The sequence below is a fragment of the Fulmarus glacialis genome, unplaced genomic scaffold (genome assembly GCF_000690835.1).
Source record: "Fulmarus glacialis isolate BGI_N327 unplaced genomic scaffold, ASM69083v1 scaffold2933, whole genome shotgun sequence".
In the NCBI taxonomy this organism is placed as follows: domain Eukaryota; kingdom Metazoa; phylum Chordata; class Aves; order Procellariiformes; family Procellariidae; genus Fulmarus; species Fulmarus glacialis.
Window position 1 is genome coordinate 83,019 of NW_009202207.1, and position 11,742 is coordinate 94,760.

The following is an 11,742-nucleotide window of genomic DNA, read 5'->3' on the forward strand; positions in this document are numbered from 1 at the left end:
GGACAGTGGTGCAGATGGTGAAAACACTGTTTCCTGAAAATCCATCATCAGAATTGCTCTGCCGTCCTATCAACTGATTTCTCTTGCTTTGCCTTTGCTTTCACTAACAACTTTGAGCTAGATTTAAAGTCCTCTGCAGTTAACAAAAGGGTTTTTTCCTTCTTTGCCAGTCTTTCTGTCTGAGTCCTAAGGGAGAGACTAGGTATTTTTTGTCTTCTGCCTGCAGCATCTAACTTGCTCGTGTAAACAAGTTTGACCAAATGCCTGAGGGTCAGTTCAGTCTCCCTTCCAAAAAGGCCACTGAAGCCAGAGGTGGGTGGACTTTTCTGATGAACGGTTTGCTTTGAGAAAGATGCAAGTTTGGTCTTTTCAAATGCATTTGTAACTCACAGTTGAATTTGGTAAGTAACAGTGATGAACTAAAACACACACAAAATATTATTGAGGTGTTTCCCTCCAACATTTGCAAAATAAACAGCCTTGATTTTCTAGTGCTAGATTGCTAGGAGTCCCAGAAGTGAGTCTTGCAAGGGCAGAAAGGCAATGACCACCCTCACCGTGAGGCTGAAGATATGAGACCGCTTGGGTTTGAATCGCCTTCCTTCTTGATTTAGAGCAGAGACCTGAGCTGTGCTCTTGTTCTCAGAAACGTGCCTTCCTTGTTGATTTGCAGAACATACCATCACAGGTGCTTTTCACTATCCCGGCTGAAGCTGTTTTGGTTCATGTAAGCAGTTAAACACTCGCTGGGCTGACAGAAGAAATTCCATAGCTGGTGTTTAAATACCTCAGTGCTGTTTCTGGGCTTTCCCTTGCTTCTGCCAACTTATGAAGTAGGGAGGTGATGCCTGTGAGAAGGACAGACACAGTCTGGCTGATGGCCGGAGGGGAGGCTTGCTCCAGGTGCCTGGTCAGGCTGGTGAAATTTTGCATCCCTGAACTGTGCTGGAGACAGGCTCTATAAGTATTCCACTCACCAGGCATCAGGGCATGAGGGCATGTATTGCTTCTTGCCTGTTTTGTGAATTTGGGTCTGTGTTTCAAATAACGATCCCCTTAAATGAGAGATGTTAATGGCCAAGCACTCCCTCCAGTTAATTACAGGTCAATTGAAAGTTATTATCATGCAAGCCTGAGAGTATACTGGTTATTTTTTGTTTGGTCCTTTAGCTGAAGCAGTGCATTCGACACTGAGGAGAGTATTCATTTAGTTTAGCAGGCTTTCAGTTCCTGTAAGGAGATGGATATTACTATCAGAAGGGAGGTCAAGGTGACTGCACATAAACATTAGGTAATATGTTAATTTAAAATTAGGAATGAAATAGTTAAAGTATTTTAATGGTAAACTACAGTACAGACGCAGAATGTCCCTTGTAGCGTGGGGCCTGTGAAACTGTGTGAATATCGCTGGCAGCCTGGGTGCGGGGAAAGTACAAGGGGGAGAAGCAGGTACACAGAGAAGAGGAGCTTTTTCACACCCAATTCAAAGAGGTGAAATTCCTGCTATCCTTGTGCAAACCAATGTGGGCTAGGTGGGGGAGGAAGCCACCAGCTAGAAAAAAGGGGGAATTTCGCAAAACAATTGGCAAAAGACAAAGCTAAAAAATAATACAGTTACGTATATGTTTTTAAAACATAATGGCTCAGTTAACTGACAACAGCTGGAAAGACTGGATTCAAATAATTTTCTCTCCAATGTCCGTTTGTGATGAATACTTCAGAAGAAATTATGCAAGCTAATGATAGTTACAGAAGCATGACTTGTATTTAAGAGAGCTACTGCTTGGACATCAGAGGTAGGAAACTGGTGCTCTGAAATATTAGGTACGTGACTGTTTTATGTTAACAACTGTAGAGTCTGATTCTGCAAACCCTAAGCCATGTGGGATTGGAACTACTCTCCTGAACACAATATATTATATTAGTTCAGCAATACAGATTTAACATGCATAATTATCAGAGCCTTTGTCTATGTTATAATTTTAAATGTTGGATCTCCATTTTGGTTTTAAACTGTGGAAATATACAGAGAAAATGCATGCACATCTTGGGGCAGAAATAACGATTGTGTTTTGCTGCAATAAAAATAGATTTTTTCCTTTTATATCTGTAGCTTCATGAGCTTTCATTAAAAAACTCAAAATCCTGTTTGTTGTCAAAGATAGTTTTTAACTTTCCTTTTAAAAATCTACTCAGAAAACCCTATGCCACATAAGACAGAACACATTAAAGAAAGTCAGTCTTTCTCTTTTCCTTTCCCTCCCTCTCTTTTTTTTAAAGAAGTAACTTAAAATATGTGTGCTGTGTAAGAACGTGTGCTGAAGTTTCATGTTTCAGGTAATCTTCTTTAAAATAATGGGAGTCTAGATTGCATCAGTTAGTTTAAAAACTGCTGTGCTATTGGTAGGGACAAAATGGGATTAGAGCCAAAATTTGACTGTGTTACTGCCAAAGTCTGTATCAGATTTAAGACACATGCTTCTGCAAGCTTCCATGAAGGTTGTGAAAAAAGTTTTAATACAGAGTTGGATTACAGCTCTTGAGCTCAAAACATTGGCCATTACACTACCATCTTAAAAGGCTGCTGTAACACGGAGCACAGAATAGAGCAGATTTCTTACATTTTCTGGACCACAAATGAGTTTTGAATGCCTCTTTGTGCCTTGATGGAAGATACATTAACTTCAGTAACTGGAATCCATACCTGATCGCTTGTGAGCGTGTATGTGTATACATACAGATATATATCTATTTAAACCTTATCATGATTTTCTTTCAAGTGTATCTAAAATCTGCTCTAAGAAATGACATTCTCTAGATAAGCTTACAATTGTTTTGAGCAGTAAAGAGCCAGATATTTACTCTCGTATGTTGGAATCCTTGGTGAGTTTATAAGAGAAATACTGGAAGCTTTTCTTTTCTGTATTGCTGATAGAGAAATGCATTTCGAAACAGATGCTTCTAGCTGTATGACGACGACCGTGTAGTAACCTGTGGATTTTAAACATCAGAATGTACAAACCGTGGGCAACTGTGAATATTTTCATAGTTTCTTTTCTACATCTGCTGCAAGGATCTGATTATGAGAATGGATCTGTGAAGGTAGGTGATCTTTATTTACTGTAATTCTTAATAACCCAAATTGCCAGAATTACATACATTTAATGTGCAAGGTGGTGGTCTTTTTGCTGGTTTCGTGCTTGGAGTTCTTTTGTGATGGTTTAGTTGCACAGATATTTAGCAGCCATAGAGGAAAGAGAATCTATAAAGAAGTTAAATCCATATTCGCTGTTTAATATTTTATGTCTTTTTACTAGTTATTTTTAAGTACTTGTTGTATACTTTGTTCTTAAGTTAAACTTTTAGTGTCAGTCATGCAAAATAAAAGCAAAATCTAAACAAAAATGCAAGTCAGAGCATTTAGAATACTTGTTAAATACACTTTTCTGTTTCAGGTATTTATAATTGCAGGAATTAGTATCCTGGTATTGAAAATTTTCCTCTAAAAAGACATGTTCATCAGTTGCTCACTTGTTTGCCAGAGATCAGAGAAATGTTTTTCTTTTGTTTTATTAGGAGATGTTATCCAGGACTTTAAAATAAGCAGCAACTAGTAATAATAGAGAATATTGCCTGAAGAATTAACTTTTCTTCTGAATATAATACATGCAACAAAATTTAAGATGAAGCCTCACCTTGACAGTCGCATTTTTCAGATCTGACTTTCTGAGACAATGTGAGAACATCCAGGACAAGCATTTAGAAAAATCAGAACAAAAACTGGAATAAGTTTCGACATGTGCAGTGTATCCAAAAATGATTAATTCGGTGTGTGGTCCAGAACAAATTATTTGTTTTTCACTAACAGAGCAAAACAAGCTAATACTTTTGTTTTCAGTTCAGAAAACCTCCCGCTTGCAAGAGATGACCACACACTAGTCTGTGAACTGCACTGCATGCTGACCTGAGTTTTAGAAAAGAAATGCTAAGTTATGTGCTTAATTGCAGACTGCTGTTGCCAGCACAAGAAGTTAGCAGTGGTGAGCGATGTGTGCCTCAGGATGACTAATGCCTAACTCCTTTGCCTGCTCACCATTCACAAGCTTTTAATTTACAACCTCACCAATCAGTTCTTTGAAGGCATTAGGACCAGAGTAATCAGTCTTGTATACATTACCTTTATGCACTGCATGACAAATCACTTTTCGTGATGTTTCTTACATGTAAGAATCACTTTATTTAAATCAGAAAGCACTTTCTAATATACAATACTGACAATTGTATAATTGGCAGATGATAATTCTGTCCTCACGTGGGACACATGTTTATTCAGCATAATAGTAAACCACTAGTTAGTCCTTTAATTAAATTTTGAAACCATATCCAGTTTGCCTAGAATAAATGCAAGAGCTCTTCTTGCTAATTTAAACTGGTTTATAGTTTATTCACTGTGATAGGATTGTCCATCCAACATCTGTAATTGTCTTCATTGAAATTTGGCTACCACTCTCAAGCAGCCAGCTTAGCCACAGGGTACTGTATACAATAACAAATCATTGTTACTTTCCAAGACTATCCTGAAGGTATTGTGAGGATCCCACTAAAAGGGCTGTGTTTCACATGCGTTGGCTGCTGATTGCCACAAGGAAAAGACTGGTTTTCTGCTTGTTCCGGCTTTTTCTGTGTAGACAGAGATTTTTGGCTAAGCAGTTGATTATTTTTCTTTTAATGTTTTACATAGTATGTTAGATTTCTGGGTTGTTTTAGCATGTATGACCTGTGGGTTTTCATGTGTGTATGTATGTGGATATACCCCACAAGATGTCTTTTGTGTTACAGTGTTTAATGGTACACAGCGTTATGCCTATTCTTACAGATTGCTCCTCAAATTGAATTGGCAGAACACAGAAATGATGTATTGCATTCACCTATCATACTTTATTTTTTTAAAGTTTTTTAAGATCAATGGCAGCATTGCCTGGATAAAAATCACAAGATCAGGATGCAGGTAATATGGAATTAATGAGACCAAAGAAGGATTAACAACCAGCAACCTTCTCTTCCCCCATTACAGGAGTTCAAGTAGCTGAGCTTTGTCCAGGACACCTGAAGTTTTAAACCTGTTGATGGTTTAAACCATCACGTGGTGTCAGTGTGGTATCATGCGATAGCGTTTTGGGGGGCTAAGGATTTAAATACTCTCTTATCCCCCTTCCACAAATATCCTAATTAATGCCGTGAACGTTAAAAAGCTTATGTACAAGCTGCCGTGATTCAGCAAGTACCTCTGTTGTGCTTGGCTTTTCCCAACCCTTCAGAGACGCCATACTCTTCTGGGTCCAGGAGTCCCTTTTCCTGCCATGTGCACCCCAAGGCTGGTTGTCCCCTGCCCGTCAGGCCCAGGTCCTCCTTCCTCTCTCCGTTCCTCACCTGTTCCAATCCCAGCATTTGACCCGTGTTCCCTCACCCCCAGGACTCAGGGTCCCGGTTTCCCTACTGAGCTGCCGTCCGTGCTCTCCGTATGCCGCCCTCCTTCCCACTCGCTTCCTCCTGGGTGGGGGTGTCCTGCTTCTCTCTCAGACCCTCAGGAGGCCTGGCCCAGTTCCTCAGAGACAGCCCTACCAGACCCTGTTGCTTTCCAGTCATGTCTGACCGTGGTCCCCCCTTCCCCCCTCCATCCCTCGCTTCTCACTTCCCGGCTTTCCTTTTCCTGACCCCTGTTTCTAGTTCTGGTCTCCCCAGATGCTCTCAGCCTCCTCGGCCAGGTCTTGCCCTCTTCCATCAATGTTCATGTCCTTCCCCTTCCACAGGCAAATCTGGCAGCTTCCCTTCCCAGTTGCCCGACCCCTGTGGCCCGGGTCCTCTGCTCTCAGCCCCATGGGCTGGACCTGCGGTGGCCTGCACCCATGTCCTGCTCCACTCCCAAATGGAGTGGGGTCAGCACAGGCCCCATCTGCTGAGCGTCTAGGTGCTAAACCCTGGTAGGTCTCTGCTGTTGCTCTCGGAGGTTTTTACGTTTGGGTGGATTTTTGCAGAGATAGCAGTGGACACAGCTGGGCCAACAAAGGTTCCTCAGGTGTCAAAACTTCACATCTGTGATCCACAGCGAGGAAACGCCAGACGTTTGCAAAGACAAGATTGCCAGAAAATGTTTTTGCACAGATAAAGAAGGAGCTTCATCCTCAACTGTGGTCAAGTCATTTTGACAGAGAAAGCAAAAAATTAAAATCGTTTTGAGGCAGACATCTGGCGTGGAAAGTTTCAGCCTGAACATCTAACGTCTGGCAGTGTTATAAACAACTGGAAAACAGTCTCATGATGGGAAGCGGTGGGCAGCCTCAGACTGGGACAGCGCAGCCACGCAGGTGTCAGGCAGGGCTCCTCAGCCGAACTCACGTCAAGGCTGGCAGCAAGCCCTCTGCCTCGCACGCCGGTTGCTTGGTTCAGGATGCCAGCCTGACATATGAAGTCCTCATTGAACAACTAGATTTCCACATGGGTTTTCTGAAGACTGAGCATCTTTTTTTTTTTTTTTTTTAATCAGGAAATGCTTTAAAAATTCCTTGTTGAAGTTTTGTCCTGACAGTCTGTTACGTTTTGGAACCCCTCAGCTAGGGAACTTGCAACTTCGCTGTCTCTTTCAAAAAAACTCTCCCCCCCACATTTTTCCTCTCCTAGAGCAATGACAGACATAGACTACTTTTTCCAGAATTTTAAAATTAGATGCAAAGAGCTATGTCCTATATTCATCAGAGCCGAGGTAAATTTTTTGCCAAGAAAAGCCAATGACATGTCAGAGCTGCTCCTGCCTTCCAACACTAAAACTGCCACTCTAATGAGGCTGCAAGGTCTTGATCGCTGAGAATTTGAGTCTCATTGCTCCTTGCCCAGTTCTGCCCCTTATGTTATGAATGAAGTGTTAGGGGGAAGGCAAGAGAAAGGGACAACTGGTAATGCCCAAGTTATAACAGACTCACAGCCTTTGCTTCTTGCAGAGGTCTCCTCCCCATGGTGAACCCCCCTTTGGCTCATTAGAGAGAAACCCACAGCTGATAGGCCTGAGGAGTATCACTGAACTAAAAATCTGCTTTCTGATCAGAAGACTGAGGGGTTAGTTATGCTTAGCCCTGGAGGTAAACATGGCTGCTCTCTGTTACATGCACTGCTTTTCCACAGCTAAACCTTTTTTACATCTGCACTAAACATCGATACAGCCTTGAGTGGTCATTTTTGCTCTAACAGATCTTAGATTCAACCGTCTCGCATTGCCACTGTGCGCTGGACAGAGGTGGAAGCCACTTTCCAAACACAGATGGTGCATAGTCCCTGTCTGCTGGTGAGTGTGAAACAGCACTTCGCCATGATCCTCGGCCCCTGGATCACCTAAGTGGAGAATGCTTTGCCCCTGGGAAGGCATGGAAATACTGGAGAGCCGTCACACTGTGAGCGGAAGGAATCAGGAAGCTCTTTCCATCTCTCCCTTCCTAGAGCCAGCTGCAGTCTGTCTGTCTGTACAACAAAAACAGAGCTCTGCAAAGAAACCTAAGCAGCAGAGCTGGACGTAAGCTTTTGTCTCTGTAATTACGACTGACACTGTTTTTTCAGATAGATCTACACAGCTCTATAATAACTGCTTGCAAATGTTACTCAGTTTCTAGAAAAGAGAGATTCTAACAAATCTTCTATCTCATGGGTTATCTTCCTCAAAGGCAACTCCTGGAAGTACAGCAAATTGCTCAACAGCTAGAAAAAGCAACTCTAAAGGTTGTTGGAAACAATTCATTTGTTTAAACTAGGCTTTTCATCCTCACATCCAGCTTCCTTTCAAAGTTAGCAAACTCTTTTAAATAAAGATTATGAAATTGTGGTTTTAGAAGTGTTTCATTATCCCAGCTTTGTCACTGCTGCTTTTGATTCTCTGTGATTACCATCTCTGATAGGCACGATGAGCCAAAAATGTGTGAAAATGTACTTGCTGCATTCAATCATCTGTGCTTTTCCTTCAGGAGTGGGGAGCTATCAGGGAGGTTGTGAAGAAAGCCAATTTGTTCTGACTTATCTGCTACTGCCTTGACAAGGTACAGTGAAGGATAAGAGAACAATTCTGTATTGTTGCTATGCCACACGGCATCTGTCCTTGGCTCTTATCAGTTTGGAAAGGAAACTACTAACATACTGCTACTTTATCAAGAGCAGTCCTCGCTCGTGAGAAATTGCAAAAAAATCTCTCCCAGCTGCTGTTCCCCTCCAGTCCATCTCAGCTAGGACTGTAATGTCTGAGTATAGAGCGGAGCTCTGAAAAGTACATCAGGCTGTTCAGATTAATCAGATGCAGCATTTGAGAAATTCATTCTATTAGTCAGCTGTTTGAAATGAAGACAGTGCTAATGAAACTTTGACATCAGTCACGGCTCACATCTGAAACTCTGTGAAACCAAAGGAAGGCAGGAAGGCAGGTTCAGAGGGCAGTGGAGCAACTTTCTGTTAATTTGTGGTTACAAGGCAACCAAAACAAGCAATCAGGTCAGACTCAGCGAGTGTTGCTTGTTTCTGCCTTGTGTAGCCTACTCGTGTGTTCTCCCTCACAGGCATTTGTGTTATTTCTAACCACTGATGTGGTGGTATTGAGGCAGGCTCCCACAGGAGGCAAACAGAGAAATAGCCTGCTTGAGAATGGACAAAAAAAGTGGTGCAAACTCTGGCTTGTGAGACCTCTGCCGTTGTGTCTGCAAATTTTGTTCTGATCACTGCTGTCCCTACTCCAGGCTAGAGTTGAGTAAGGTTTACTTGTGTCTTATCTCCTGTGGACACCATATCAGTATTTGGGAAAAATAAATAAGGTACAGTTGTAGGTGATAACTCATTTATTCTTATTCCCATTAAAAACCTTGTACAGTAGTTTTTATAGTTATCACTAAATGACTGGGATCTGTTTTTCTTTTAGACCTTTCTCTCAAGGCAAGTAAGTCAAGTTACAAAACTGGCCCTTGCTGTTTCTTGGGCTTGGCTTTGAGACATAGTCCCAGGCTTTGCTGGGGGGAAAAAATGACCCAAGATATTTTGTTGCAGGGAAGGAAACTCAGTATGATACCTTTCCTAAAGAAATCCTTATTCCTTAGGAATTCCTTATTCCTCCCACTATGTGCGAGTCCCTTATCTGCTTCTCCGCCTGCTCCCTACCTCCCCAGCATGTTTTGGAAATCTTCATAATCCTTGTTGGGATTTGGGGAATGGGGACAAAATGTTACGTGCCCCCACTACAGCTGCAGAGACCCCATTTGCCCACAGGAGGACCAAGCAGAATTTGCTCTGGTTTTGATGCCTTTGTGAAAGAGCTATATATGGGCTTCTGTATCAATGAACAATTGATTTTAGTTTGCTCGCATTAAGAAAAATTCAGCTTCCTGAAGGACATCTGCATATTTTTTCTACTTTCCCCCAAATGTGACTCAAAGTGTGCCACCACTCAGCCAGTGGTAGAACGCCATCTAGGGTCCTTGCCGCTTCAGAAGAGCCGAACTGAGTACAACAGACGTGCAGTTGAACACATGGGTTTTGGCAATCCAGTGTGGGTGCCACATGGGTTTGGAAAGGGGTGGCCGCTCTCCTTATTATCAGGATGTCAGGATGGCTTTGTCTGAGCCATGCCTTCAGATGGGAAGCGTGCTGGGTTAGTTTTGAGAATTCATTGTCACTAACTGCAGCGTGGTCACTATTTGCGTGCAGCTGGGGAGGGAATTCTATTTGAGTCGGATTGAATTGCAAAAAAGTTGCATCATGTTACTGTATCATATGTCACGTTGCACGTAGAGAATGTGCCATACAAACAGGCAAAACTCTTCACTTTAATTAGCAATGTGACTCAGAAACCACGTTAGGATACTTTCCTGAACTGCTAGGGAAATATTACTTAAGAAAAACTACAATTCCAGGAAAATGTGTGCATGTGATTGGGGTAACATAAGTTCATTCAGTATTGGCAATGGCTTTGCTTTGTGAAGTGACATTTTGAAACCCGGCCATCCAATTGGCTAGTCACACTTCCAAAACATTTATTAAAGTGTCTTGGGGCAAACCCAGAAACCAATGAAAGCACTAACTGAAGGAACCTTCATCACATTAAAAAATATTTTCAAGTATTAAAAGAATACATAGTCATCGGATTTCATTCAGGTCTTTGTTACTGAGCCATTCCAAAATCACTGTCCAAACCCCAGCGACTTCCAAAGAATGGACAAATATCAAAAGAAAGTGACTACAGTCTGGACACACTCTTTGTAAACACATAATATGCTATTTTTGACATGTGTACCCTGTCATAGTGTTAGACCAGCACCTAACAGTGTCTTGAAGTAAGTGCTACGTAATCTTTCTAGCTGTGCTCTGTACTGAGCATCTCGGCTGCCTGAACAGATTGCAGCAACGCGAGACAATACGAACAAGCATACAAGTAGAGGCTGAGAAAACGTACTGTAAGACTCCCAAAGCTGTCAGCAGCATTTGGGATATATCAATGAGTTACCAGCCTGGACATTTATGACAATCCATCTGTGTCCTTTCACTGACCAAGCAAATATACTTTGCGTGATCACCGTAGGAGGGACCTAAAGGTAAACTCTCAATGTAGATGACTAGGCTTGAACAGGAAGAAACTCTGTACCATAGTAGACCTACTCTTTTCTTCCATCTGCCCGTCTGGCTTTTCCACCACTGCCGACAAAATGATGTGCAGTGAATGTTGTTACCTTCAAAATCACACTTCAGCTGCTGTGAGGATGTTTCCCATGAGAACCAAAAGACCTGGCTGTGGGAAGAAATATTTGTTTAATGAGAGTTGTAGTTGATGCTCAAAATATTTGTTGGCTGGAAGAAAACTTCCCTCATTTTAGTGTAAAGATCTAGCTGGCTAAAAGTATATAGTTGTGAGAGGTATTTTGATAAAATATTACCAGTCTCTGATTGCTTTGGACATGAAAAAGAATATGAAATATTCTGAGATTTATGCTTTCACAAAATCATGTACAATTCTGATGTTTTCAGTTCTTTGCTTTGAATATTTTATTCAAACCAAGAATACAGCAACCAAAATGTCTTGTCTCAGAGGATTTTGATAATGCAAGCATGCTACTAAAGTGCAAGAAATCTGATTTGTTTGCTGTAGCACCACAGAAGATCTATTCTAGTTCGAAAGGCCATTCAAAACATAAAACAGCTGTTCTCTTGAAGCCATAGGGTAGCTAATATGATTTACTTGTGAAAACATATCATCTTCAGCTAAAATAGAAGCTTTTTTATCACCACCTTGACCACTAAGTTTAGGAAATGGGTAATTAAGTCTCCTGTCTTCACTGGAAGTAAGGCTGGAGCCCAAGGAGACAGATTCCTAAGGAGATGAGTCTGGAGAGAACTTTTTACCACACTGAACATCAGAGGTGGAGCAGTCTAGAAGTTGCTTCTCCTCCAGTTTTGGGTCTTGGTCAGATGATATACTGACAAGGTTTTAGCAAAAGAGGCCCTCAAACATCACATCTGTATCAGTGAGAAATGTGACAGTCTCGGATAAATGTCTCCCTGCCAGGCCCCTGCCCCCTCATACAAACTATTAGTTTTACCATTTTACGTTCCTCCCAAACCCACAAGTAACATATCTGTCAGTCCTTCTTTCTGTGCTCTGGCAATTCTCCACTGCTTTTCTTACAGGACAGGGCTCTACGCAGTTTCTCCTTCAGCAGCCATGACACA